Source organism: Pelobates fuscus, chromosome 2, assembly GCF_036172605.1.
Source record: "Pelobates fuscus isolate aPelFus1 chromosome 2, aPelFus1.pri, whole genome shotgun sequence".
NCBI classification, from domain to species: Eukaryota; Metazoa; Chordata; class Amphibia; order Anura; family Pelobatidae; genus Pelobates; species Pelobates fuscus.
The window spans coordinates 286,621,835-286,645,593 of NC_086318.1; the positions used below are offsets into that span (position 1 = coordinate 286,621,835).

At 41.8% G+C, this 23,759-nt stretch overlaps 70 pseudogenes; all 70 read left to right on the forward strand.

The window, feature by feature from the left end:
• The first annotated feature begins 77 nt into the window (after positions 1–77).
• On the forward strand, positions 78–196 carry LOC134591091 (5S ribosomal RNA; annotated as a pseudogene).
• A 225-nt stretch (positions 197–421) lies between these two features.
• LOC134591104 (5S ribosomal RNA) lies at positions 422–540 on the forward strand (annotated as a pseudogene).
• Positions 541–674: 134 nt separating this feature from the next.
• On the forward strand, positions 675–793 carry LOC134596262 (5S ribosomal RNA; annotated as a pseudogene).
• Positions 794–1,018: 225 nt separating this feature from the next.
• LOC134597719 (5S ribosomal RNA) lies at positions 1,019–1,137 on the forward strand (annotated as a pseudogene).
• Positions 1,138–1,696: 559 nt separating this feature from the next.
• LOC134589319 (5S ribosomal RNA) lies at positions 1,697–1,815 on the forward strand (annotated as a pseudogene).
• A 134-nt stretch (positions 1,816–1,949) lies between these two features.
• On the forward strand, positions 1,950–2,068 carry LOC134597157 (5S ribosomal RNA; annotated as a pseudogene).
• A 134-nt stretch (positions 2,069–2,202) lies between these two features.
• LOC134588220 (5S ribosomal RNA) lies at positions 2,203–2,321 on the forward strand (annotated as a pseudogene).
• Positions 2,322–2,708: 387 nt separating this feature from the next.
• On the forward strand, positions 2,709–2,827 carry LOC134591116 (5S ribosomal RNA; annotated as a pseudogene).
• Positions 2,828–3,052: 225 nt separating this feature from the next.
• Positions 3,053–3,171, forward strand: LOC134596124 (5S ribosomal RNA; annotated as a pseudogene).
• Positions 3,172–3,396: 225 nt separating this feature from the next.
• On the forward strand, positions 3,397–3,515 carry LOC134587772 (5S ribosomal RNA; annotated as a pseudogene).
• A 225-nt stretch (positions 3,516–3,740) lies between these two features.
• LOC134589012 (5S ribosomal RNA) lies at positions 3,741–3,859 on the forward strand (annotated as a pseudogene).
• Positions 3,860–4,084: 225 nt separating this feature from the next.
• Positions 4,085–4,203, forward strand: LOC134596878 (5S ribosomal RNA; annotated as a pseudogene).
• A 225-nt stretch (positions 4,204–4,428) lies between these two features.
• Positions 4,429–4,547, forward strand: LOC134589229 (5S ribosomal RNA; annotated as a pseudogene).
• Positions 4,548–4,924: 377 nt separating this feature from the next.
• On the forward strand, positions 4,925–5,033 carry LOC134589281 (5S ribosomal RNA; annotated as a pseudogene).
• A 468-nt stretch (positions 5,034–5,501) lies between these two features.
• Positions 5,502–5,620, forward strand: LOC134595611 (5S ribosomal RNA; annotated as a pseudogene).
• Positions 5,621–5,845: 225 nt separating this feature from the next.
• Positions 5,846–5,964, forward strand: LOC134589136 (5S ribosomal RNA; annotated as a pseudogene).
• A 225-nt stretch (positions 5,965–6,189) lies between these two features.
• LOC134598222 (5S ribosomal RNA) lies at positions 6,190–6,308 on the forward strand (annotated as a pseudogene).
• Positions 6,309–6,533: 225 nt separating this feature from the next.
• LOC134595941 (5S ribosomal RNA) lies at positions 6,534–6,652 on the forward strand (annotated as a pseudogene).
• Positions 6,653–7,029: 377 nt separating this feature from the next.
• Positions 7,030–7,138, forward strand: LOC134589282 (5S ribosomal RNA; annotated as a pseudogene).
• Positions 7,139–7,272: 134 nt separating this feature from the next.
• On the forward strand, positions 7,273–7,391 carry LOC134596428 (5S ribosomal RNA; annotated as a pseudogene).
• Positions 7,392–7,525: 134 nt separating this feature from the next.
• LOC134595585 (5S ribosomal RNA) lies at positions 7,526–7,644 on the forward strand (annotated as a pseudogene).
• Positions 7,645–7,869: 225 nt separating this feature from the next.
• LOC134597608 (5S ribosomal RNA) lies at positions 7,870–7,988 on the forward strand (annotated as a pseudogene).
• Positions 7,989–8,213: 225 nt separating this feature from the next.
• Positions 8,214–8,332, forward strand: LOC134596645 (5S ribosomal RNA; annotated as a pseudogene).
• A 225-nt stretch (positions 8,333–8,557) lies between these two features.
• Positions 8,558–8,676, forward strand: LOC134598413 (5S ribosomal RNA; annotated as a pseudogene).
• A 134-nt stretch (positions 8,677–8,810) lies between these two features.
• Positions 8,811–8,929, forward strand: LOC134588343 (5S ribosomal RNA; annotated as a pseudogene).
• Positions 8,930–9,154: 225 nt separating this feature from the next.
• On the forward strand, positions 9,155–9,273 carry LOC134595320 (5S ribosomal RNA; annotated as a pseudogene).
• Positions 9,274–9,498: 225 nt separating this feature from the next.
• On the forward strand, positions 9,499–9,617 carry LOC134598205 (5S ribosomal RNA; annotated as a pseudogene).
• A 134-nt stretch (positions 9,618–9,751) lies between these two features.
• On the forward strand, positions 9,752–9,870 carry LOC134595977 (5S ribosomal RNA; annotated as a pseudogene).
• Positions 9,871–10,004: 134 nt separating this feature from the next.
• Positions 10,005–10,123, forward strand: LOC134595927 (5S ribosomal RNA; annotated as a pseudogene).
• Positions 10,124–10,257: 134 nt separating this feature from the next.
• On the forward strand, positions 10,258–10,366 carry LOC134589407 (5S ribosomal RNA; annotated as a pseudogene).
• A 134-nt stretch (positions 10,367–10,500) lies between these two features.
• On the forward strand, positions 10,501–10,619 carry LOC134587916 (5S ribosomal RNA; annotated as a pseudogene).
• Positions 10,620–10,763: 144 nt separating this feature from the next.
• LOC134598270 (5S ribosomal RNA) lies at positions 10,764–10,882 on the forward strand (annotated as a pseudogene).
• Positions 10,883–11,016: 134 nt separating this feature from the next.
• Positions 11,017–11,135, forward strand: LOC134595714 (5S ribosomal RNA; annotated as a pseudogene).
• A 134-nt stretch (positions 11,136–11,269) lies between these two features.
• Positions 11,270–11,388, forward strand: LOC134588131 (5S ribosomal RNA; annotated as a pseudogene).
• A 134-nt stretch (positions 11,389–11,522) lies between these two features.
• On the forward strand, positions 11,523–11,641 carry LOC134591128 (5S ribosomal RNA; annotated as a pseudogene).
• A 498-nt stretch (positions 11,642–12,139) lies between these two features.
• On the forward strand, positions 12,140–12,258 carry LOC134588306 (5S ribosomal RNA; annotated as a pseudogene).
• A 134-nt stretch (positions 12,259–12,392) lies between these two features.
• On the forward strand, positions 12,393–12,511 carry LOC134596880 (5S ribosomal RNA; annotated as a pseudogene).
• A 225-nt stretch (positions 12,512–12,736) lies between these two features.
• Positions 12,737–12,855, forward strand: LOC134589230 (5S ribosomal RNA; annotated as a pseudogene).
• A 377-nt stretch (positions 12,856–13,232) lies between these two features.
• On the forward strand, positions 13,233–13,341 carry LOC134589284 (5S ribosomal RNA; annotated as a pseudogene).
• Positions 13,342–13,475: 134 nt separating this feature from the next.
• On the forward strand, positions 13,476–13,594 carry LOC134591139 (5S ribosomal RNA; annotated as a pseudogene).
• A 468-nt stretch (positions 13,595–14,062) lies between these two features.
• On the forward strand, positions 14,063–14,181 carry LOC134595176 (5S ribosomal RNA; annotated as a pseudogene).
• Positions 14,182–14,315: 134 nt separating this feature from the next.
• LOC134595586 (5S ribosomal RNA) lies at positions 14,316–14,434 on the forward strand (annotated as a pseudogene).
• Positions 14,435–14,659: 225 nt separating this feature from the next.
• LOC134588268 (5S ribosomal RNA) lies at positions 14,660–14,778 on the forward strand (annotated as a pseudogene).
• Positions 14,779–15,003: 225 nt separating this feature from the next.
• Positions 15,004–15,122, forward strand: LOC134596646 (5S ribosomal RNA; annotated as a pseudogene).
• A 225-nt stretch (positions 15,123–15,347) lies between these two features.
• LOC134598415 (5S ribosomal RNA) lies at positions 15,348–15,466 on the forward strand (annotated as a pseudogene).
• A 225-nt stretch (positions 15,467–15,691) lies between these two features.
• LOC134594442 (5S ribosomal RNA) lies at positions 15,692–15,810 on the forward strand (annotated as a pseudogene).
• Positions 15,811–16,369: 559 nt separating this feature from the next.
• On the forward strand, positions 16,370–16,488 carry LOC134598416 (5S ribosomal RNA; annotated as a pseudogene).
• A 134-nt stretch (positions 16,489–16,622) lies between these two features.
• On the forward strand, positions 16,623–16,741 carry LOC134591151 (5S ribosomal RNA; annotated as a pseudogene).
• A 225-nt stretch (positions 16,742–16,966) lies between these two features.
• Positions 16,967–17,085, forward strand: LOC134596592 (5S ribosomal RNA; annotated as a pseudogene).
• A 225-nt stretch (positions 17,086–17,310) lies between these two features.
• Positions 17,311–17,429, forward strand: LOC134598206 (5S ribosomal RNA; annotated as a pseudogene).
• Positions 17,430–17,563: 134 nt separating this feature from the next.
• LOC134595978 (5S ribosomal RNA) lies at positions 17,564–17,682 on the forward strand (annotated as a pseudogene).
• A 134-nt stretch (positions 17,683–17,816) lies between these two features.
• LOC134591163 (5S ribosomal RNA) lies at positions 17,817–17,935 on the forward strand (annotated as a pseudogene).
• A 134-nt stretch (positions 17,936–18,069) lies between these two features.
• Positions 18,070–18,188, forward strand: LOC134588898 (5S ribosomal RNA; annotated as a pseudogene).
• Positions 18,189–18,413: 225 nt separating this feature from the next.
• Positions 18,414–18,532, forward strand: LOC134598417 (5S ribosomal RNA; annotated as a pseudogene).
• Positions 18,533–18,736: 204 nt separating this feature from the next.
• On the forward strand, positions 18,737–18,855 carry LOC134595980 (5S ribosomal RNA; annotated as a pseudogene).
• Positions 18,856–18,989: 134 nt separating this feature from the next.
• On the forward strand, positions 18,990–19,108 carry LOC134596647 (5S ribosomal RNA; annotated as a pseudogene).
• Positions 19,109–19,333: 225 nt separating this feature from the next.
• On the forward strand, positions 19,334–19,452 carry LOC134588494 (5S ribosomal RNA; annotated as a pseudogene).
• Positions 19,453–19,677: 225 nt separating this feature from the next.
• On the forward strand, positions 19,678–19,796 carry LOC134594443 (5S ribosomal RNA; annotated as a pseudogene).
• Positions 19,797–20,021: 225 nt separating this feature from the next.
• LOC134596648 (5S ribosomal RNA) lies at positions 20,022–20,140 on the forward strand (annotated as a pseudogene).
• A 225-nt stretch (positions 20,141–20,365) lies between these two features.
• Positions 20,366–20,484, forward strand: LOC134598418 (5S ribosomal RNA; annotated as a pseudogene).
• Positions 20,485–20,618: 134 nt separating this feature from the next.
• LOC134591175 (5S ribosomal RNA) lies at positions 20,619–20,737 on the forward strand (annotated as a pseudogene).
• Positions 20,738–20,962: 225 nt separating this feature from the next.
• Positions 20,963–21,081, forward strand: LOC134596594 (5S ribosomal RNA; annotated as a pseudogene).
• Positions 21,082–21,306: 225 nt separating this feature from the next.
• On the forward strand, positions 21,307–21,425 carry LOC134588462 (5S ribosomal RNA; annotated as a pseudogene).
• Positions 21,426–21,559: 134 nt separating this feature from the next.
• On the forward strand, positions 21,560–21,678 carry LOC134595981 (5S ribosomal RNA; annotated as a pseudogene).
• Positions 21,679–21,812: 134 nt separating this feature from the next.
• LOC134591186 (5S ribosomal RNA) lies at positions 21,813–21,931 on the forward strand (annotated as a pseudogene).
• Positions 21,932–22,065: 134 nt separating this feature from the next.
• LOC134596650 (5S ribosomal RNA) lies at positions 22,066–22,184 on the forward strand (annotated as a pseudogene).
• Positions 22,185–22,409: 225 nt separating this feature from the next.
• Positions 22,410–22,528, forward strand: LOC134597082 (5S ribosomal RNA; annotated as a pseudogene).
• Positions 22,529–22,702: 174 nt separating this feature from the next.
• On the forward strand, positions 22,703–22,821 carry LOC134597750 (5S ribosomal RNA; annotated as a pseudogene).
• Positions 22,822–22,955: 134 nt separating this feature from the next.
• Positions 22,956–23,074, forward strand: LOC134595766 (5S ribosomal RNA; annotated as a pseudogene).
• A 387-nt stretch (positions 23,075–23,461) lies between these two features.
• Positions 23,462–23,580, forward strand: LOC134597975 (5S ribosomal RNA; annotated as a pseudogene).
• Positions 23,581–23,759: the final 179 nt, after the last annotated feature.

Sequence of the window (23,759 nt, forward strand, 5' to 3'; positions counted from 1 at the left end):
CAGAAGCGTCTTGTCTTTTGTCGCAACCAGAGTTTGATATTCTACCAACATTAGCGAGATCGCATTCACTTAATTTTACTTACGGCCATACCAGTCTGAAAATGCCTGATCTCGTCAGATCTCGGAAGCCATCCAGACTCGGGCCTGGTTAGTACTTGTATGGGAGACCAACTAGGAACCTCAGGTGCCGTAAGCTTTTGTTTATTTCTTTTTTGCATTATGATGTCATAATAAGACCACTTTTTTCCCTATGGGAGACCAACTAGGAACCTCAGGTGCCGTAAGCTTTTGTTTATTTCTTTTTTGCATTATGATGTCATAATCAGACCACTTTTTTCCCTATCCAGAAGCGTCTTGTCTTTTGTCGCAACCAGAGTTTGATATTCTACCAACATTAGTGAGATCGCATTCACTTAATTTCACTTACGGCCATACCAGTCTGAAAATGCCTGATCTCGTCAGATCTCGGAAGCCATCCAGACTCGGGCCTGGTTAGTACTTGTATGGGAGACCAACTAGGAACCTCAGGTGCCGTAAGCTTTTGTTTATTTCTTTTTTGCATTATGATGTCATAATCAGACCACTTTTTTCCCTATCCAGAAGCGTCTTGTCTTTTGTCGCAACCAGAGTTTGATATTCTACCAACATTAACGAGATCGCATTCTCTTAGTTTCACTTACGGCCATACCAGTCTGAAAATGCCTGATCTCGTCAGATCTCGTAAGCCATCCAGACTTGGGCCTGGTTAGTACTTGTATGGGAGACCAACTAGGAACCTCAGGTGCCGTAAGCTTTTGTTTATTTCTTTTTTGCATTATGATGTCATAATCAGACCACTTTTTTCCCTATGGGAGACCAACTAGGAACCTCAGATGCCGTAAGCTTTTGTTTATTTCTTTTTTGCATTATGATGTCATAATCAGACCACTTTTTTCCCTATCCAGAAGCGTCTTGTCTTTTGTCGCAACCAGAGTTTGATATTCTACCAACATTAGCGAGATCGCATTCTCTTAGTTTCACTTACGGCCATACCAGTCTGAAAATGCCTGATCTCGTCAGATCTCGGAAGCCATCCAGACTTGGGCCTGGTTAGTACTTGTATGGGAGACCAACTAGGAACCTCAGGTGCCGTAAGCTTTTGTTTATTTCTTTTTTGCATTATGATGTCATAATCAGACCACTTTTTTCCCTATGGGAGACCAACTAGGAACCTCAGGTGCCGTAAGCTTTTGTTTATTTCTTTTTTGCATTATGATGTCATAATCAGACCACTTTTTTCCCTATCCAGAAGCGTCTTGTCTTTTGTCGCAACCAGAGTTTTATATTCTACCAACATTAGCGAGATCGCATTCTCTTAATTTCACTTACGGCCATACCAGTCTGAAAATGTCTGATCTCGGAAGCCATCCAGACTCGGGCCTGGTTAGTACTTGTATGGGAGACCAACTAGGAACCTCAGGTGCCGTAAGCTTTTGTTTATTTCTTTTTTGCATTATGATGTCATAATCAGACCACTTTTTTCCCTATGGGAGACCAACTAGGAACCTCAATTGCCGTAAGCTTTTGTTTATTTCTTTTTTGCATTATGATGTCATAATCAGACCACTTTTTTCCCTATCCAGAAGCGTCTTGTCTTTTGTCGCAACCAGAGTTTGATATTCTACCAACATTAGCGAGATCGCATTCTCTTAATTTCACTTACTGCTATACCAGTCTGAAAATGCCTGATCTTGTCAAATCTCGGAAGCCATCCAGACTCGGGCCTGGTTAGTACTTGTATGGGAGACCAACTAGGAACCTCAGGTGCCGTAAGCTTTTGTTTATTTCTTTTTTGCATTATGATGTCATAATCAGACCACTTTTTTCCCTATCCAGAAGCGTCTTGTCTTTTGTCGCAACCAGAGTTTGATATTCTACCAACATTAGCGAGATCGCATTTTCTTAATTTCACTTACGGCCATAGCAGTCTGAAAATGCCTGATCTCGTCAGATCTCGGAAGCCATCCAGACTCGGGCCTGGTTAGTACTTGCATGGGAGACCAACTAGGAACCTCAGGTGCCGTAAGCTTTTGTTTATTTCTTTTTTGCATTATGATGTCATAATCAGACCACTTTTTTCCCTATCCAGAAGCATCTTGTCTTTTGTCGCAACCAGAGTTTGATATTCTACCAACATTAACGAGATCGCATTCTCTTAATTTCACTTACGGCCATACCAGTCTGAAAATTCCTGATCTCGTCAGATCTCGGAAGCCATCCAGACTTGGGCCTGGTTAGTACTTGTATGGGAGACCAACTAGGAACCTCAGGTGCCGTAAGCTTTTGTTTATTTCTTTTTTGCATTATGATGTCATAATCAGACCACTTTTTTCCCTATCCAGAAGCGTCTTGTCTTTTGTCGCAACCAGAGTTTGATATTCTACCAACATTAGCGAGATCGCATTCTCTTAACTTAACTTACTGCTATACCAGTCTGAAAATGCCTGATCTCGTCAAATCTCGGAAGCCATCCAGACTCGGGCCTGGTTAGTACTTGTATGGGAGACCAACTAGGACCCTCAGGTGCCGTAAGCTTTTGTTTATTTCTTTTTTGCATTATGATGTCATAATCAGACCACTTTTTTCCCTATCCAGAAGCGTCTTGTCTTTTGTCGCAACCAAAGTTTGATATTCTACCAACATTAGCGAGATCGCATTCTCTTAATTTCACTTACGGCCATACCAGTCTGAAAATGCCTGATCTCGTCAGATCTCGGAAGCCATCCAGACTCGGGCCTGGTTAGTACTTGTATGGGAGACCAACTAGGAACCTCAGGTGCCGTAAGCTTTTGTTTATTTCTTTTTTGCATTATGATATCATAATCAGACCACTTTTTTCCCTATGGGAGACCAACTAGGAACCTCAGGTGCCGTAAGCTTTTGTTTATTTCTTTTTTGCATTATGATGTCATAATCAGACCACTTTTTTCCCTATCCAGAAGCGTCTTGTCTTTTGTCGCAACCAGAGTTTGATATTCTACCAACATTAGCGAGATCGCATTCGCTTAGTTTCACTTACGGCCATACCAGTCTGAAAATGCCTGATCTCGTCAGATTTCGGAAGCCATCCAGACTCGGGCCTGGTTAGTACTTGTATGGGAGACCAACTAGGAACCTCAGGTGCCGTAAGCTTTTGTTTATTTCTTTTTTGCATTATGATGTCATAATCAGACCACTTTTTTCCCTATGGGAGACCAACTAGGAACCTCAGGTGCCGTAAGCTTTTGTTTATTTCTTTTTTGCATTATGATATCATAATCAGACCACTTTTTTCCCTATCCAGAAGCGTCTTGTCTTTTGTCGCAACCAGAGTTTGATATTCTACCAACATTAGCGAGATCGCATTCTCTTAGTTTCACTTACGGCCATACCAGTCTGAAAATGCCTGATCTCGTCAGGTCTCGGAAGCCATCCAGACTCTGGCCTGGTTAGTACTTGTATGGGAGACCAACTAGGAACCTCAGGTGCCGTAAGCTTTTGTTTATTTCTTTTTTGCATTATGATGTCATAATCAGACCACGTTTTTCCCTATGGGAGACCAACTAGGAACCTCAGGTGCCGTAAGCTTTTGTTTATTTCTTTTTTGCATTATGATGTCATAATCAGACCACTTTTTTCCCTATCCAGAAGCGTCTTGTCTTTTGTCGCAACCAGAGTTTGATATTCTACCAACATTAGCGAGATCGCATTCTCTTAATTTCACTTACGGCCATACCAGTCTGAAAATGCCTGATCTCGTCAGATCTCGGAAGCCATCCAGACTTCGGCCTGGTTAGTACTTGTATGGGAGACTAACTAGGAACCTCAGATGCCGTAAGCTTTTGTTTATTTCTTTTTTGCATTATGATGTCATAATCAGACCACTTTTTTCCCTATGGGAGACCAACTAGGAACCTCAGGTGCCGTAAGCTTTTGTTTATTTCTTTTTTGCATTATGATGTCATAATCAGACCACTTTTTTCCCTATCCAGAAGCGTCTTGTCTTTTGTCGCAACCAGAGTTTGATATTCTACCAACATTAGCGAGATCGCATTCTCTTAATTTCACTTACGGCCATACCAGTCTGAAAATGCCTGATCTCGTCAGATCTCGGAAGCCATCCAGACTCGGGCATGGTTAGTACTTGTATGGGAGACCAACTAGGAACCTCAGGTGCCGTAAGCTTTTGTTTATTTATTTTTTGCATTATGATGTCATAATCAGACCACTTTTTTCCCTATGGGAGGCCAACTAGGAACCTCAGGTGCCGTAAGCTTTTGTTTATTTCTTTTTTGCATTATGATGTCATAATCAGACCACTTTTTTCCCTATCCAGAAGCGTCTTGTCTTTTGTCGCAACCAGAGTTTGATATTCTACCAACATTAGCGAGAACGCATTCTCTTAATTTCACTTAAGGCCATACCAGTCTGAAAATGCCTGATCTTGTCAGATCTCGGAAGCCATCCAGACTCGCGCCTGGTTAGTACTTGTATGGGAGACCAACTAGGAACCTCAGGTGCCGTAAGCTTTTGTTTATTTCTTTTTTGCATTATGATGTCATAATCAGACCACTTTTTTCCCTATCCAGAAGCGTCTTGTCTTTTGTCGCAACCAGAGTTTGATATTCTACCAACATTAGCGATATCGCATTCTCTTAATTTCACTTACGGCCATACCAGTCTGAAAATGCCAGATCTCGGAAGCCATCCAGACTCGGGCCTGGTTAGTACTTGTATGGGAGACCAACTAGGAACCTCAGGTGCCGTAAGCTTTTGTTTATTTCTTTTTTGCATTATGATGTCATAATCAGACCACTTTTTTCCCTATCCAGAAGCGTCTTGTCTTTTGTCGCAACCAGAGTTTGATATTCTAACAACATTAGCGATATCGCATTCTCTTAATTTCACTTACGGCCATACCAGTCTGAAAATGCCTGATCTCGGAAGCCATCCAGACTCGGGCCTGGTTAGTACTTGTATGGGAGACCAACTAGGAACCTCAGGTGCCGTAAGCTTTTGTTTATTTCTTTTTTGCATTATGATGTCATAATCAGACCACTTTTTTCCCTATCCAGAAGCGTCTTGTCTTTTGTCGCAACCAGAGTTTGATATTCTACCAACATTAGCGAGATCGCATTCTCTTAGTTTCACTTACGGCCATACCAGTCTGAAAATGCCAGATCTCGGACGCCATCCAGACTCGGGCCTGGTTAGTACTTGTATGGGAGACCAACTAGGAACCTCAGGTGCCGTAAGCTTTTGTTTATTTCTTTTTTGCATCATGATGTCATAATCAGACCACTTTTTTCCCTATGGGAGACCAACTAGGAACCTCAGGTGCCGTAAGCTTTTGTTTATTTCTTTTTTGCATTATGATGTCATAATCAGACCACTTTTTTCCCTATCCAGAAGCGTCTTGTCTTTTGTCGCAACCAGAGTTTGATATTCTACCAACATAAGTGAGATCGCATTCTCTTAATTTCACTTACGGCCATACCAGTCTGAAAATGCCTGATCTCGTTAGATCTCGGAAGCCATTCAGACTCGGGCCTGGTTAGTACTTGTATGGGAGACCAACTAGGAACCTCAGGTGTCGTAAGCTTTTGTTTATTTCTTTTTTGCATTATGATGTCATAATCAGACCACTTTTTTCCCTATGGGAGACCAACTAGGAACCTCAGGTGCCGTAAGCTTTTGTTTATTTCTTTTTTGCATTATGATGTCATAATCAGACCACTTTTTTCCCTATCCAGAAGCGTCTTGTCTTTTGTCGCAACCAGAGTTTGATATTCTACCAACATTAGCGAGATCGCATTCTCTTAATTTCACTTAGGGCCATACCAGTCTGAAAATGCCTGATCTCGTCAGATCTCGGAAGCCATCCAGACTCAAGCCTGGTTAGTACTTGTATGGGAGACCAACTAGGAACCTCAGGTGTCGTAAGCTTTTGTTTATTTCTTTTTTGCATTATGATGTCATAATCAGACCACGTTTTTCCCTATGGGAGACCAACTAGGAACCTCAGGTGCCGTAAGCTTTTGTTTATTTCTTTTTTGCATTATGATGTCATAATCAGACCACTTTTTTCCCTATCCAGAAGCGTCTTGTCTTTTGTCGCAACCAGAGTTTGATATTCTACCAACATTAGCGAGATCGCATTCTCTTAATTTCACTTACGGCCATACCAGTCTGAAAATGCCTCATCTCGTCAGATCTCGGAAGCCATCCAGACTCGGGCCTGGTTAGTACTTGTATGGGAGACCAGCTAGGAACCTCAGGTGCCGTAAGCTTTTGTTTATTTCTTTTTTGCATTATGATGTCATAATCAGACCACTTTTTTCCCTATGGGAGACCAACTAGGAACCTCAGGTGCCGTAAGCTTTTGTTTATTTCTTTTTTGCATTATGATGTCATAATCAGACCACTTTTTTCCCTATCCAGAAGCGTCTTGTCTTTTGTCGCAACCAGAGATTCATATTCTACCAACATTAGCGAGATCACATTCTCTTAATTTCACTTACGGCCATACCAGTCTGAAAATGCCTGATCTCGTCAGATATCGGAAGCCATCCAGACTTGGGCCTGGTTAGTACTTGTATGGGAGACCAACTAGGAACCTCAGGTGCCGTAAGCTTTTGTTTATTTCTTTTTTGCATTATGATGTCATAATCAGACCACTTTTTTCCCTATCCAGAAGCGTCTTGTCTTTTGTCGCAACCAGAGTTTGATATTCTACCAACATTAGCGATATCGCATTCTCTTAATTTCACTTACGGCCATACCAGTCTGAAAATGCCAGATCTCGGAAGCCATCCAGACTCGGGCCTGGTTAGTACTTGTATGGGAGACCAACTAGGAACCTCAGGTGCCGTAAGCTTTTGTTTATTTCTTTTTTGCATTATGATGTCATAATCAGACCACTTTTTTCCCTATCCAGAAGCGTCTTGTCTTTTGTCGCAACCAGAGTTTGATATTCTACCAACATTAGCGATATCGCATTCTCTTAATTTCACTTACGGCCATACCAGTCTGAAAATGCCTGATCTCGGAAGCCATCCAGACTCGGGCCTGGTTAGTACTTGTATGGGAGACCAACTAGGAACCTCAGGTGCCGTAAGCTTTTGTTTATTTCTTTTTTGCATTATGATGTCATAATCAGACCACTTTTTTCCCTATCCAGAAGCGTCTTGTCTTTTGTCGCAACCAGAGTTTGTTATTCTACCAACATTAGCGATATCGCATTCTCTTAATTTCACTTACGGCCATACCAGTCTGAAAATGCCTGATCTTGTCAGATCTCGGAAGCCATCCAGACTCGGGCCTGGTTAGTACTTGTATGGGAGACCAACTAGGAACCTCAGGTGCCGTAAGCTTTTGTTTATTTCTTTTTTGCATTATGATGTCATAATCAGACCACTTTTTTCCCTATCCAGAAGCGTCTTGTCTTTTGTCGCAACCAGAGTTTGATATTCTACCAACATTAGCGAGATCGCATTCTCTTAGTTTCACTTACGGCCATACCAGTCTGAAAATGCCTGATCTCGTCAGATCTCGGACGCCATCCAGACTCGGGCCTGGTTAGTACTTGTATGGGAGACCAACTAGGAACCTCAGGTGCCGTAAGCTTTTGTTTATTTCTTTTTTGCATTATGATGTCATAATCAGACCACTTTTTTCCCTATGGGAGACCAACTAGGAACCTCAGGTGCCGTAAGCTTTTGTTTATTTCTTTTTTGCATTATGATGTCATAATCAGACCACTTTTTTCCCTATCCAGAAGCGTCTTGTCTTTTGTCGCAACCAGAGTTTGATATTCTACCAACATAAGTGAGATCGCATTCTCTTAATTTCACTTACGGCCATACCAGTCTGAAAATGCCTGATCTCGTTAGATCTCGGAAGCCATTCAGACTCGGGCCTGGTTAGTACTTGTATGGGAGACCAACTAGGAACCTCAGGTGCCTTAAGCTTTTGTTTATTTCTTTTTTGCATTATGATGTCATAATCAGACCACTTTTTTCCCTATGGGAGACCAACTAGGAACCTCAGGTGCCGTAAGCTTTTGTTTATTTCTTTTTTGCATTATGATGTCATAATCAGACCACTTTTTTCCCTATCCAGAAGCGTCTTGTCTTTTGTCGCATCCAGAGTTTGATATTCTACCAACATTAGCGAGATCGCATTCTCTTAGTTTCACTTACGGCCATACCAGTCTGAAAATGCCTGATCTCGTCAGATCTCGGAAGCCATCCAGACTCAGGCCTGGTTAGTACTTGTATGGGAGACCAACTAGGAACCTCAGGTGCCGTAAGCTTTTGTTTATTTCTTTTTTGCATTATGATGTCATAATCAGACCACGTTTTTCCCTATGGGAGACCAACTAGGAACCTCAGGTGCCGTAAGCTTTTGTTTATTTCTTTTTTGCATTATGATGTCATAATCAGACCACTTTTTTCCCTATCCAGAAGCGTCTTGTCTTTTGTCGCAACCAGAGTTTGATATTCTACCAACATTAGCGAGATCGCATTCTCTTAATTTCACTTACGGCCATATCAGTCTGAAAATGCCTGATCTCGTCAAATCTCGGAAGCCATCCAGACTCGGGCCTGGTTAGTACTTGTATGGGAGACCAACTAGGAACCTCAGGTGCCGTAAGCTTTTGTTTATTTCTTTTTTGCATTATGATGTCATAATCAGACCACTTTTTTCCCTATCCAGAAGCGTCTTGTCTTTTGTCGCAACCAGAGTTTGATATTCTACCAACATTAGCGAGATCGCATTCACTTAATTTCACTTACTGCCATACCAGTCTGAAAATGCCTGATCTCGTCAGATCTCGGAAGCCATCCAGACTCGGGCCTGGTTAGTACTTGTATGGGAGACCAACTAGGAACCTCAGGTTCCGTAAGCTTTTGTTTATTTCTTTTTTGCATTATGATGTCATAATCAGACCACTTTTTTCCCTATGGGAGACCAACTAGGAACCTCAGGTGCCGTAAGCTTTTGTTTATTTCTTTTTTGCATTATGATGTCATAATCAGACCACTTTTTTCCCTATCCAGAAGCGTCTTGTCTTTTGTCGCAACCAGAGTTTCATATTCTACCAACATTAGCGAGATCACATTCTCTTAATTTCACTTACGGCCATACCAGTCTGAAAATGCCTGATCTCGTCAGATCTTGGAAGCCATCCAGACTTGGGCCTGGTTAGTACTTGTATGGGAGACCAACTAGGAACCTCAGGTGCCGTAAGCTTTTGTTTATTTCTTTTTTGCATTATGATGTCATAATCAGACCACTTTTTTCCCTATGGGAGACCAACTAGGAACCTCAGGTGCCGTAAGCTTTTGTTTATTTCTTTTTTACATTATGATGTCATAATCAGACCACTTTTTTCCCTATCCAGAAGCGTCTTGTCTTTTGTCGCAACCAGAGTTTGATATTCTACCAACATTAGCGAGATCGCATTCTCTTAATTTCACTTACGGCTATACCAGTCTGAAAATGCTTGATCTCATCAGATCTCGGAAGCCATCCAGACTCGGGCCTGGTTAGTACTTGTATGGGAGACCAACTAGGAACCTCAGGTGCAGTAAGCTTTTGTTTATTTCTTTTTTGCATTATGATGTCATAATCAGACCACTTTTTTCCCTATCCAGAAGCGTCTTGTCTTTTGTCGCAACCAGAGTTTGATATTCTACCAACATTAGTGAGATCACATTCTCTTAATTTCCCTTACGGCCATACCAGTCTGAAAATGCCTGATCTCGTCAGATCTCGGAAGCCATCCAGACTCGGGCTTGGTTAGTACTTGTATGGGAGACCAACTAGGAACCTCAGGTGCCGTAAGCTTTTGTTTATTTCTTTTTTGCATTATGATGTCATAATCAGACCACTTTTTTCCCTATCCAGAAGCGTCTTGTCTTTTGTCGCAACCAGAGTTTGATATTCTACCAACATTAGCGAGATCGCATTCTCTTAATTTCACTTACGGCCATACCAGTCTGAAAATGCCTGATCTCATCAGATCTCGGAAGCCATCCAGACTCGGGCCTGGTTAGTACTTGTATGGGAGACCAACTAGGAACCTCAGGTGCCGTAAGCTTTTGTTTGTTTCTTTTTTGCATTATGATGTCATAATCAGACCACTTTTTTCCCTATCCAGAAGCGTCTTGTCTTTTGCCGCAACCAGAGTTTGATATTCTACCAACATTAGCGAGATCGCATTCTCTTAATTTCACTTACGGCCATACCAGTCTGAAAATGCCAGATCTCGGAAGCCATCCAGACTTGGGCCTGGTTAGTACTTGTATGGGAGACCAACTAGGAACCTCAGGTGCCGTAAGCTTTTGTTTATTTCTTTTTTGCATTATGATGTCATAATCAGACCACTTTTTTCCCTATCCAGAAGCGTCTTGTCTTTTGTCGCAACCAGAGTTTGATATTCTACCAACATTAGCGAGATCGCATTCTCTTAATTTCACTTACGACTATACCAGTCTGAAAATGCCTGATCTCATCAGATCTCGGAAGCCATCCAGACTCGGGCCTGGTTAGTACTTGTATGGGAGACCAACTAGGAAACTCAGGTGCAGTAAGCTTTTGTTTATTTCTTTTTTGCATTATGACGTCATAATCAGACCACTTTTTTCCCTATCCAGAAGCGTCTTGTCTTTTGTCGCAACCAGAGTTTGATATTCTACCAACATTAGTGAGATCACATTCTCTTAATTTCTCTTAATTTCCCTTACGGCCATACCAGTCTGAAAATGCATGATCTCGTCAGATCTCGGAAGCCATCCAGACTCGGGCTTGGTTAGTACTTGTATGGGAGACCAACTAGGAACCTCAGGTGCCGTAAGCTTTTGTTTATTTCTTTTTTGCATTATGATGTCATAATCAGACCACTTTTTTCCCTATCCAGAAGCGTCTTGTCTTTTGTCGCAACCAGAGTTTGATATTCTACCAACATTAGCGAGATCGCATTCTCTTAATTTCACTTACGGCCATACCAGTCTGAAAATGCCTGATCTCGTCAGATCTCGAAAGCCATCCAGACTCGGGCCTGGTTAGTACTTGTATGGGAGACCAACTAGGAACCTCAGGTGCCGTAAGCTTTTGTTTATTTCTTTTTTGCATTATGATGTCATAATCAGACCACTTTTTTCCCTATCCAGAAGCGTCTTGTCTTTTGTCGCAACCAGAGTTTGATATTCTACCAACATTAGCGAGATCGCATTCTCTTAATTTCACTTACGGCCATACCAGTCTGAAAATGCCTGATCTCATCAGATTTCGGAAGCCATCCAGCCTCGGGCCTGGTTAGTACTTGTATGGGAGACCAACTAGGAACCTCAGGTGCCATAAGCTTTTGTTTATTTCTTTTTTGCATTATGATGTCATAATCAGACCACTTTTTTCCCTATCCAGAAGCGTCTTGTCTTTTGTCGCAACCAGAGTTTGATATTCTACCAACATTAGCGAGATCGCATTCTCTTAGTTTCACTTACGGCCATACCAGTCTGAAAATGCCTGATCTCGTCAGATCTCGGAAGCCATCCAGACTCGGGCCTGGTTAGTACTTGTATGGGAGACCAACTAGGAACCTCAGGTGCCGTAAGCTTTTGTTTATTTCTTTTTTGCATTATGATGTCATAATCAGACCACTTTTTTCCCTATCCAGAAGCATCTTGTCTTTTGTCGCAACCAGAGTTTGATATTCTACCAACATTAACGAGATCGCATTCTCTTAATTTCACTTACGGCCATACCAGTCTGAAAATGCCAGATCTCGGAAGCCATCCAGACTCGGGCCTGGTTAGTACTTGTATGGGAGACCAACTAGGAACCTCAGGTGCCGTAAGCTTTTGTTTATTTCTTTTTTGCATTATGATGTCATAATCAGACCACTTTTTTCCCTATGGGAGACCAACTAGGAACCTCAGGTGCCGTAAGCTTTTGTTTATTTCTTTTTTGCATTATGACGTCATAATCAGACCACTTTTTTCCCTATCCAGAAGCGTCTTGTCTTTTGTCGCAACCAGAGTTTGATATTCTACCAACATTAGTGAGATCACATTCTCTTAATTTCTCTTAATTTCTCTTAATTTCTCTTAATTTCCCTTACGGCCATACCAGTCTGAAAATGCATGATCTCATCAGATCTTGGAAGCCATCCAGACTCGGGCTTGGTTAGTACTTGTATGGGAGACCAACTAGGAACCTCAGGTGCCGTAAGCTTTTGTTTATTTCTTTTTTGCATTATGATGTCATAATCAGACCACTTTTTTCCCTATCCAGAAGCGTCTTGTCTTTTGTCGCAACCAGAGTTTGATATTCTACCAACATTAGCGAGATCGCATTCTCTTAATTTCACTTACGGCCATACCAGTCTGAAAATGCCTGATCTCGTCAGATCTCGGAAGCCATCCAGACTCGGGCATGGTTAGTACTTGTATGGGAGACCAACTAGGAACCTCAGGTGCCGTAAGCTTTTGTTTATTTCTTTTTTGCATTATGATGTCATAATCAGACCACTTTTTTCCCTATGGGAGGCCAACTAGGAACCTCAGGTGCCGTAAGCTTTTGTTTATTTCTTTTTTGCATTATGATGTCATAATCAGACCACTTTTTTCCCTATCCAGAAGCGTCTTGTCTTTTGTCGCAACCAGAGTTTGATATTCTACCAACATTAGCGAGAACGCATTCTCTTAATTTCACTTAAGGCCATACCAGTCTGAAAATGCCTGATCTTGTCAGATCTCGGAAGCCATCCAGACTCGCGCCTGGTTAGTACTTGTATGGGAGACCAACTAGGAACCTCAGGTGCCGTAAGCTTTTGTTTATTTCTTTTTTGCATTATGATGTCATAATCAGACCACTTTTTTCCCTATCCAGAAGCGTCTTGTCTTTTGTCGCAACCAGAGTTTGATATTCTACCAACATTAGCGATATCGCATTCTCTTAATTTCACTTACGGCCATACCAGTCTGAAAATGCCAGATCTCGGAAGCCATCCAGACTCGTGCCTGGTTAGTACTTGTATGGGAGACCAACTAGGAAACTCAGGTGCCGTAAGCTTTTGTTTATTTCTTTTTTGCATTATGATGTCATAATCAGACCACTTTTTTCCCTATCCAGAAGCGTCTTGTCTTTTGTCGCAACCAGAGTTTGATATTCTACCAACATTAGCGATATCGCATTCTCTTAATTTCACTTACGGCCATACCAGTCTGAAAATGCCTGATCTCGGAAGCCATCCAGACTCGGGCCTGGTTAGTACTTGTATGGGAGACCAACTAGGAACCTCAGGTGCCGTAAGCTTTTGTTTATTTCTTTTTTGCATTATGATGTCATAATCAGACCACTTTTTTCCCTATCCAGGAGCGTCTTGTCTTTTGTCGCAACCAGAGTTTGCTATTCTACCAACATTAGCGATATCGCATTCTCTTAATTTCACTTACGGCCATACCAGTCTGAAAATGCCTGATCTCGTCAGATCTCGGAAGCCATCCAGACTCGGGCCTGGTTAGTACTTGTATGGGAGACCAACTAGGAACCTCAGGTGCCGTAAGCTTTTGTTTATTTCTTTTTTGCATTATGATGTCATAATCAGACCACTTTTTTCCCTATGGGAGACCAACTAGGAACCTCAGGTGCCGTAAGCTTTTGTTTATTTCTTTTTTGCATTATGATGTCATAATCAGACCACTTTTTTCCCTATCCAGAAGCGTCTTGTCTTTTGTCGCAACCAGAGTTTGATATTCTACCAACATTAGCGATATCGCATTCTCTTAATTTCACTTACGGCCATACCAGTCTGAAAATGCCTGATCTCGAAAGCCATCCAGACTCGGGCCTGGTTAGTACTTGTATGGGAGACCAACTAGGAACCTCAGGTGCCGTAAGCTTTTGTTTATTTCTTTTTTGCATTATGATGTCATAATCAGACCACTTTTTTCCCTATCCAGAAGCGTCTTGTCTTTTGTCGCAACCAGAGTTTGCTATTCTACCAACATTAGCGATATCGCATTCTCTTAATTTCACTTACGGCCATACCAGTCTGAAAATGCCTGATCTCGTCAGATCTCCGAAGCCATCCAGACTCGGGCCTGGTTAGTACTTGTATGGGAGACCAACTAGGAACCTCAGGTGCCGTAAGCTTTTGTTTATTTCTTTTTTGCATTATGATGTCATAATCAGACCACTTTTTTCCCTATCCAGAAGCGTCTTGTCTTTTGTCGCAACCAGAGTTTGATATTCTACCAACATTAGCGAGATCGCATTCTCTTAGTTTCACTTACGGCCATACCAGTCTGAAAATGCCTGATCTCGTCAGATCTCGGACGCCATCCAGACTCGGGCCTGGTTAGTACTTGTATGGGAGACCAACTAGGAACCTCAGGTGCCGTAAGCTTTTGTTTATTTCTTTTTTGCATTATGATGTCATAATCAGACCACTTTTTTCCCTATGGGAGACCAACTAGGAACCTCAGGTGCCGTAAGCTTTTGTTTATTTCTTTTTTGCATTATGATGTCATAATCAGACCACTTTTTTCCCTATCCAGAAGCGTCTTGTCTTTTGTCGCAACCAGAGTTTGATATTCTACCAACATAAGTGAGATCGCATTCTCTTAATTTCACTTACGGCCATACAGGTCTGAAAATGCCTGATCTCGTTAGATCTCGGAAGCCATTCAGACTCGGGCCTGGTTAGTACTTGTATGGGAGACCAACTAGGAACCTCAGGTGCCGTATGCTTTTGTTTATTTCTTTTTTGCATTATGATGTCATAATCAGACCACTTTTTTCCCTATGGGAGACCAACTAGGAACCTCAGGTGCCGTAAGCTTTTGTTTATTTCTTTTTTGCATTATGATGTCATAATCAGACCACTTTTTTCCCTATCCAGAAGCGTCTTGTCTTTTGTCGCAACCAGAGTTTGATATTCTACCAACATTAGCGAGATCGCATTCTCTTAGCTTCACTTACGGCCATACCAGTCTGAAAATGCCTGATCTCGTCAGATCTCGGAAGCCATCCAGACTCAGGCCTGGTTAGTACTTGTATGGGAGACCAACTAGGAACCTCAGGTGCCGTAAGCTTTTGTTTATTTCTTTTTTGCATTATGATGTCATAATCAGACCACGTTTTTCCCTATGGGAGACCAACTAGGAACCTCAGGTGCCGTAAGCTTTTGTTTATTTCTTTTTTGCATTATGATGTCATAATCAGACCACTTTTTTCCCTATCCAGAAGCGTCTTGTCTTTTGTCGCAACCAGAGTTTGATATTCTACCAACATTAGCGAGATCGCATTCTCTGAATTTCACTTACGGCCATATCAGTCTGAAAATGCCTGATCTCGTCAAATCTCGGAAGCCATCCAGACTCGGGCCTGGTTAGTACTTGTATGGGAGACCAACTAGGAACCTCAGGTGCCGTAAGCTTTTGTTTATTTCTTTTTTGCATTATGATGTCATAATCAGACCACTTTTTTCCCTATGGGAGACCAACTAGGAACCTCAGGTGCCGTAAGCTTTTGTTTATTTCTTTTTTGCATTATGATGTCATAATCAGACCACTTTTTTCCCTATCCAGAAGCGTCTTGTCTTTTGTCGCAACCAGAGTTTGATATTCTACCAACATAAGTGAGATCGCATTCTCTTAATTTCACTTACGGCCATACCAGTCTGAAAATGCCTGATCTCGTTAGATCTCGGAAGCCATTCAGACTCGGGCCTGGTTAGTACTTGTATGGGAGACCAACTAGGAACCTCAGGTGCCGTAAGCTTTTGTTTATTTCTTTTTTGCATTATGATGTCATAATCAGACCACTTTTTTCCCTATGGGAGACCAACTAGGAACCTCAGGTGCCGTAAGCTTTTGTTTATTTCTTTTTTGCATTATGATGTCATAATCAGACCACTTTTTTCCCTATCCAGAAGCGTCTTGTCTTTTGTCGCAACCAGAGTTTGATATTCTACCAACATTAGCGAGATCGCATTCTCTTAGTTTCACTTACGGCCATACCAGTCTGAAAATGCCAGATCTCGGAAGCCATCCAGACTCAGGCCTGGTTAGTACTTGTATGGGAGACCAACTAGGAACCTCAGGTGCCGTAAGCTTTTGTTTATTTCTTTTTTGCATTATGATGTCATAATCAGACCACGTTTTTCCCTATGGGAGACCAACTAGGAACCTCAGGTGCCGTAAGCTTTTGTTTATTTCTTTTTTGCATTATGATGTCATAATCAGACCACTTTTTTCCCTATCCAGAAGCGTCTTGTCTTTTGTCGCAACCAGAGTTTGATATTATACCAACATTAGCGAGATCGCATTCTCTGAATTTCACTTACGGCCATATCAGTCTGAAAATGCCTGATCTCGTCAAATCTCGGAAGCCATCCAGACTCGGGCCTGGTTAGTACTTGTATGGGAGACCAACTAGGAACCTCAGGTGCCGTAAGCTTTTGTTTATTTATTTTTTGCATTATGATGTCATAATCAGACCACTTTTTTCCCTATCCAGAAGCGTCTTGTCTTTTGTCGCAACCAGAGTTTGATATTCTACCAACATTAGCGAGATCGCATTCACTTAATTTCACTTACGGCCATACCAGTCTGAAAATGCCTGATCTCGTCAGATCTCGGAAGCCATCCAGACTCGGGCCTGGTTAGTACTTGTATGGGAGACCAACTAGGAACCTCAGGTGCCGTAAGCTTTTGTTTATTTCTTTTTTGCATTATGATGTCATAATCAGACCACTTTTTTCCCTATGGGAGACCAACTAGGAACCTCAGGTGCCGTAAGCTTTTGTTTATTTCTTTTTTGCATTATGATGTCATAATCAGACCACTTTTTTCCCTATCCAGAAGCGTCTTGTCTTTTGTCGCAACCAGAGTTTCATATTCTACCAACATTAGCGAGATCACATTCTCTTAATTTCACTTACGGCCATACCAGTCTGAAAATGCCTGATCTCGTCAGATGTCGGAAGCCATCCAGACTTGGGCCTGGTTAGTACTTGTATGGGAGACCAACTAGGAACCTCAGGTGCCGTAAGCTTTTGTTTATTTCTTTTTTGCATTATGATGTCATAATCAGACCACTTTTTTCCCTATGGGAGACCAACTAGGAACCTCAGGTGCCGTAAGCTTTTGTTTATTTCTTTTTTGCATTATGATGTCCTAATCAGACCACTTTTTTCCCTATCCAGAAGCGTCTTGTCTTTTGTCGCAACCAGAGTTTGATATTCTACCAACATTAGCGAGATCGCATTCTCTTAATTTCACTTACGGCTATACCAGTCTGAAAATGCTTGATCTCATCAGATCTCGGAAGCCATCCAGACTCGGGCCTGGTTAGTACTTGTATGGGAGACCAACTAGGAACCTCAGGTGCAGTAAGCTTTTGTTTATTTCTTTTTTGCATTATGATGTCATAATCAGACCACTTTTTTCCCTATCCAGAAGCGTCTTGTCTTTTGTCGCAACCAGAGTTTGATATTCTACCAACATTAGTGAGATCACATTCTCTTAATTTCCCTTACGGCCATACCAGTCTGAAAATGCCTGATCTCGTCAGATCTCGGAAGCCATCCAGACTCGGGCTTGGTTAGTACTTGTATGGGAGACCAACTAGGAACCTCAGGTGCCGTAAGCTTTTGTTTATTTCTTTTTTGCATTATGATGTCATAATCAGACCACTTTTTTCCCTATCCAGAAGCGTCTTGTCTTTTTTCGCAACCAGAGTTTGATATTCTACCAACATTAGCGAGATCGCATTCTCTTAATTTCACTTACGGCCATACCAGTCTGAAAATGCCTGATCTCGTCAGATCTCGGAAGCCATCCAGACTCGGGCCTGGTTAGTACTTGTATGGGAGACCAACTAGGAACCTCAGGTGCCGTAAGCTTTTGTTTGTTTCTTTTTTGCATTATGATGTCATAATCAGACCACTTTTTTCCCTATCCAGAAGCGTCTTGTCTTTTGTCGCAACCAGAGTTTGATATTCTACCAACATTAGCGAGATCGCATTCTCTTAGTTTCACTTACGGCCATACCAGTCTGAAAATGCGTGATCTCGTCAGATCTCGGAAGCCATCCAGACTCAGGCCTGGTTAGTACTTGTATGGGAGACCAACTAGGAACCTCAGGTGCGGTAAGCTTTTGTTTATTTCTTTTTTGCATTATGATGTCATAATCAGACCACGTTTTTCCCTATGGGAGACCAACTAGGAACCTCAGGTGCCGTAAGCTTTTGTTTATTTCTTTTTTGCATTATGATGTCATAATCAGACCACTTTTTTCCCTATCCAGAAGCGTCTTGTCTTTTGTCGCAACCAGAGTTTGATATTCTACCAACATTAGCGAGATCGCATTCTCTGAATTTCACTTACGGCCATATCAGTCTGAAAATGCCTGATCTCGTCAAATCTCGGAAGCCATCCAGACTCGGGCCTGGTTAGTACTTGTATGGGAGACCAACTAGGAACCTCAGGTGCCGTAAGCTTTTGTTTATTTCTTTTTTGCATTATGATGTCATAATCAGACCACTTTTTTCCCTATCCAGAAGCGTCTTGTCTTTTGTCGCAACCAGAGTTTGATATTCTACCAACATTAGTGAGATCACATTCTCTTAATTTCTCTTAATTTCTCTTAATTTCTCTTAATTTCTCTTAATTTCTCTTAATTTCTCTTAATTTCTCTTAATTTCCCTTACGGCCATACCAGTCTGAAAATGCCTGATCTCGTCAGATCTCGGAAGCCATCCAGACTCGGGCTTGGTTAGTACTTGTATGGGAGACCAACTAGGAACCTCAGGTGCCGTAAGCTTTTGTTTATTTCTTTTTTGCATTATGATGTCATAATCAGACCACTTTTTTCCCTATCCAGAAGCGTCTTGTCTTTTGTCGCAACCAGAGTTTGATATTCTACCAACATTAGCGAGATCGCATTCTCTTAGTTTCACTTACGGCCATACCAGTCTGAAAATGCCTGATCTCGTCAGATCTCGGAAGCCATCCAGACTCAGGCCTGGTTAGTACTTGTATGGGAGACCAACTAGGAACCTCAGGTGCCGTAAGCTTTTGTTTATTTCTTTTTTGCATTATGATGTCATAATCAGACCACGTTTTTCCCTATGGGAGACCAACTAGGAACCTCAGGTGCCGTAAGCTTTTGTTTATTTCTTTTTTGCATTATGATGTCATAATCAGACCACTTTTTTCCCTATCCAGAAGCGTCTTGTCTTTTGTCGCAACCAGAGTTTGATATTCTACCAACATTAGCGAGATCGCATTCTCTGAATTTCACTTACGGCCATTTCAGTCTGAAAATGCCTGATCTCGTCAAATCTCGGAAGCCATCCAGACTCGGGCCTGGTTAGTACTTGTATGGGAGACCAACTAGGAACCTCAGGTGCCGTAAGCTTTTGTTTATTTCTTTTTTGCATTATGATGTCATAATCAGACCACTTTTTTCCCTATGGGAGACCAACTAGGAACCTCAGGTGCCGTAAGCTTTTGTTTATTTCTTTTTTGCATTATGATGTCATAATCAGACCACTTTTTTCCCTATCCAGAAGCGTCTTGTCTTTTGTCGCAACCAGAGTTTGATATTCTACCAACATAAGTGAGATCGCATTCTCTTAATTTCACTTACGGCCATACCAGTCTGAAAATGCCTGATCTCGTTAGATCTCGGAAGCCATTCAGACTCGGGCCTGGTTAGTACTTGTATGGGAGACCAACTAGGAACCTCAGGTGCCGTAAGCTTTTGTTTATTTCTTTTTTGCATTATGATGTCATAATCAGACCACTTTTTTCCCTATGGGAGACCAACTAGGAAACTCCGGTGCCGTAAGCTTTTGTTTATTTCTTTTTTGCATTATGATGTCATAATCAGACCACTTTTTTCCCTATCCAGAAGCGTCTTGTCTTTTGTCGCAACCAGAGTTTGATATTCTACCAACATTAGCGAGATCGCATTCTCTTAGTTTCACTTACGGCCATACCAGTCTGAAAATGCCTGATCTCGTCAGATCTCGGAAGCCATCCAGACTCAGGCCTGGTTAGTACTTGTATGGGAGACCAACTAGGAACCTCAGGTGCCGTAAGCTTTTGTTTATTTCTTTTTTGCATTATGATGTCATAATCAGACCACGTTTTTCCCTATGGGAGACCAACTAGGAACCTCAGGTGCCGTAAGCTTTTGTTTATTTCTTTTTTGCATTATGATGTCATAATCAGACCACTTTTTTCCCTATCCAGAAGCGTCTTGTCTTTTGTCGCAACCAGAGTTTGATATTCTACCAACATTAGCGAGATCGCATTCTCTGAATTTCACTTACGGCCATATCAGTCTGAAAATGCCTGATCTCGTCAAATCTCGGAAGCCATCCAGACTCGGGCCTGGTTAGTACTTGTATGGGAGACCAACTAGGAACCTCAGGTGCCGTAAGCTTTTGTTTATTTATTTTTTGCATTATGATGTCATAATCAGACCACTTTTTTCCCTATCCAGAAGCGTCTTGTCTTTTGTCGCAACCAGAGTTTGATATTCTACCAACATTAGCGAGATCGCATTCACTTAATTTCACTTACGGCCATACCAGTCTGAAAATGCCTGATCTCGTCAGATCTCGGAAGCCATCCAGACTCGGGCCTGGTTAGTACTTGTATGGGAGACCAACTAGGAACCTCAGGTGCCGTAAGCTTTTGTTTATTTCTTTTTTGCATTATGATGTCATAATCAGACCACTTTTTTCCCTATGGGAGACCAACTAGGAACCTCAGGTGCCGTAAGCTTTTGTTTATTTCTTTTTTGCATTATGATGTCATAATCAGACCACTTTTTTCCCTATCCAGAAGCGTCTTGTCTTTTGTCGCAACCAGAGTTTCATATTCTACCAACATTAGCGAGATCACATTCTCTTAATTTCACTTACGGCCATACCAGTCTGAAAATGCCTGATCTCGTCAGATGTCGGAAGCCATCCAGACTTGGGCCTGGTTAGTACTTGTATGGGAGACCAACTAGGAACCTCAGGTGCCGTAAGCTTTTGTTTATTTCTTTTTTGCATTATGATGTCATAATCAGACCACTTTTTTCCCTATGGGAGACCAACTAGGAACCTCAGGTGCCGTAAGCTTTTGTTTATTTCTTTTTTGCATTATGATGTCCTAATCAGACCACTTTTTTCCCTATCCAGAAGCGTCTTGTCTTTTGTCGCAACCAGAGTTTGATATTCTACCAACATTAGCGAGATCGCATTCTCTTAATTTCACTTACGGCTATATCAGTCTGAAAATGCTTGATCTCATCAGATCTCGGAAGCCATCCAGACTCGGGCCTGGTTAGTACTTGTATGGGAGACCAACTAGGAACCTCAGGTGCAGTAAGCTTTTGTTTATTTCTTTTTTGCATTATGATGTCATAATCAGACCACTTTTTTCCCTATCCAGAAGCGTCTTGTCTTTTGTCGCAACCAGAGTTTGATATTCTACCAACATTAGTGAGATCACATTCTCTTAATTTCCCTTACGGCCATACCAGTCTGAAAATGCCTGATCTCGTCAGATCTCGGAAGCCATCCAGACTCGGGCTTGGTTAGTACTTGTATGGGAGACCAACTAGGAACCTCAGGTGCCGTAAGCTTTTGTTTATTTCTTTTTTGCATTATGATGTCATAATCAGACCACTTTTTTCCCTATCCAGAAGCGTCTTGTCTTTTGTCGCAACCAGAGTTTGATATTCTACCAACATTAGCGAGATCGCATTCTCTTAATTTCACTTACGGCCATACCAGTCTGAAAATGCCTGATCTCGTCAGATCTCGGAAGCCATCCAGACTCGGGCCTGGTTAGTACTTGTATGGGAGACCAACTAGGAACCTCAGGTGCCGTAAGCTTTTGTTTGTTTCTTTTTTGCATTATGATGTCATAATCAGACCACTTTTTTCCCTATCCAGAAGCGTCTTGTCTTTTGTCGCAACCAGAGTTTGATATTCTACCAACATTAGCGAGATCGCATTCTCTTAGTTTCACTTACGGCCATACCAGTCTGAAAATGCCTGATCTCGTCAGATCTCGGAAGCCATCCAGACTCAGGCCTGGTTAGTACTTGTATGGGAGACCAACTAGGAACCTCAGGTGCCGTAAGCTTTTGTTTATTTCTTTTTTGCATTATGATGTCATAATCAGACCACGTTTTTCCCTATGGGAGACCAACTAGGAACCTCAGGTGCCGTAAGCTTTTGTTTATTTCTTTTTTGCATTATGATGTCATAATCAGACCACTTTTTTCCCTATCCAGAAGCGTCTTGTCTTTTGTCGCAACCAGAGTTTGATATTCTACCAACATTAGCGAGATCGCATTCTCTTAATTTCACTTACGGCTATACCAGTCTGAAAATGCCTGATCTCATCAGATCTCGGAAGCCATCCAGACTCGGGCCTGGTTAGTACTTGTATGGGAGACCAACTAGGAAACTCAGGTGCAGTAAGCTTTTGTTTATTTCTTTTTTGCATTATGATGTCATAATCAGACCACTTTTTTCCCTATCCAGAAGCGTCTTGTCTTTTGTCGCAACCAGAGTTTGATATTCTACCAACATTAGTGAGATCACATTCTCTTAATTTCTCTTAATTTCTCTTAATTTCTCTTAATTTCTCTTAATTTCCCTTACGGCCATACCAGTCTGAAAATGCCTGATCTCGTCAGATCTCGGAAGCCATCCAGACTCGGGCTTGGTTAGTACTTGTATGGGAGACCAACTAGGAACCTCAGGTGCCGTAAACTTTTGTTTATTTATTTTTTGCATTATGATGTCATAATCAGACCACTTTTTTCCCTATCCAGAAGCGTCTTGTCTTTTGTCGCAACCAGAGTTTGATATTCTACCAACATTAGCGAGATCGCATTCTCTTAATTTCACTTACGGCCATACCAGTCTGAAAATGCCTGATCTCGTCAGATCTCGGAAGCCATCCAGACTCGGGCCTGGTTAGTACTTGTATGGGAGACCAACTAGGAACCTCAGGTGCCGTAAACTTTTGTTTATTTCTTTTTTGCATTATGATGTCATAATCAGACCACTTTTTTCCCTATCCAGAAGCGTCTTGTCTTTTGTCGCAACCAGAGTTTGATATTCTACCAACATTAGCGAGATCGCATTCTCTTAATTTCACTTACGGCCATACCAGTCTGAAAATGCCTGATCTCGGCAGATCTCGGAAGCCATCCAGACTCGGGTCTGGTTAGTACTTGTATGGGAGACCGACTAGGAACCTAATGTGCCGTAAGCTTTTGTTTATTTCTTTTTTGCATTATGATGTCATAATCAGACCACTTTTTTCCCTATCCAGAAGCGTCTTGTCTTTTGTCGCAACCAGAGTTTGATATTCTACCAACATTAGCGAGATCGCATTCTCTTAATTTCACTTACGGCCATACCAGTCTGAAAATGCCTGATCTCGGCAGATCTCGGAATCCATCCAGACTCGGGCCTGGTTAGTACTTGTATGGGAGACCAACTAGGAACCTCAGGTGCCGTAAGCTTTTGTTTATTTCTTTTTTGCATTATGATGTCATAATCAGACCACTTTTTTCCCTATGGGAGACCAACTAGGAACCTCAGGTGCCGTAAGCTTTTGTTTATTTCTTTTTTGCATTATGATGTCATAATCAGACCACTTTTTTCCCTATCCAGAAGCGTCTTGTCTTTTGTCGCAACCAGA